The sequence below is a fragment of the Hipposideros armiger genome, unplaced genomic scaffold, assembly GCF_001890085.2.
Source record: "Hipposideros armiger isolate ML-2016 unplaced genomic scaffold, ASM189008v1 scaffold_2108, whole genome shotgun sequence".
Lineage (NCBI taxonomy): Eukaryota > Metazoa > Chordata > Mammalia > Chiroptera > Hipposideridae > Hipposideros > Hipposideros armiger.
The window spans coordinates 11,508-12,861 of NW_017733456.1; positions in this window are offsets into that span (position 1 = coordinate 11,508).

The following is a 1,354-nucleotide window of genomic DNA, read 5'->3' on the forward strand; positions in this document are numbered from 1 at the left end:
GCTTTCCTTTCTTTATAGTCTCACCAACTCCTTTTATTTTCTGCCTTTTAGATTAAGCCATCTTAATGGCTATATTTGTAAAGTAGTATTTTCCTGTGATTCTGATGAAGAGATGCTGATTGTGCATTTATTCTTTACCAGAAGGAGGAAGCTTTTCTCATACTTTGATTTGCTAAAAATTTACTTTTTAAATATGACTTAATTTTTATTATACATCAAGTAATTTTCACTATTGAAATAATTAAATAATGTGTTCATTCCTGTGAATTATTTCTTTGGTTGATTTTGAATGATTTTTATAGTACACAAAACCCAACTTGGTTACGATATCTTAGTCTTTTATATAATCTGCTTATTCACTTTGCTAATATTTTGTTTAGAAGTTTTGAAGTTATGTTCATTGGTTTTATTTATTTATTTTACAAAAGTCAACTACTTTTTTTTATTAGATTCTGGTGTACAGAACAACATAGTCATAGACATTTTTATAAGTCACAGTGGTCACCCCAATAAGTGTATTATCCATCTGAGATGGTACATTATTATTAGAATATTATTGGCTATATTCACTCTGCTGTAGTGTATGTCACCGTGATTGTTTTTTTAAATTACGGTTGACATTCAACATTGTTCCATATTAGTTTTAGGTGTACTACATAGTGGTTAGACATGTATATAATTTATGAAGTGATCCCCACATAAATCTAGTACTCATTTGACAATACAGATACTTTTTATAATATTATTGACTATATTCACCATTCTGTTCTTTATATCCCCATGACTCTTTTAGTCCCTAATCATCAAAGAAGTGCAAATGAAAACCACAATGAGATATCTCCTCACACCTGTCACAATGGCCCTCATCAATAAATCAACAAACAACAAGTATTGGAGAGGATTTGGAGAAAAGGAACCCCTTGTGCATTGTTGGTGGGATTTCAAATTGGTGCAGCCACTATGGTAAACAGTATAGAGGTTCCTCAAAAAATTAAAACTAGAACTACCTTATGACCCAGCAATTCCACTCCTGATTAGCTTTCCAAAGAAATCCAAAACATTAATTCGAAAACATATATGTACCCCTATGTTGACTGTAGCAATATTTACAATAGCCAAGATACACTTATCCTATATTTAAAAAAAATTTTTAATTCAGGTTTTACTATCAAGATTATTCTATTTTGTAATATGTTTTCTCTTTTTTCCCCTGTATTTAAGTAAGCTTGGCGTACCAGTTAAATTATGATAGTTTATGCTATGATAATAATCAACTTTACAATCTGTGTTTAAAGAAAACATTTGTTTATTTCTTACACGCACCTTTCTTATACATACATACATACATACATAC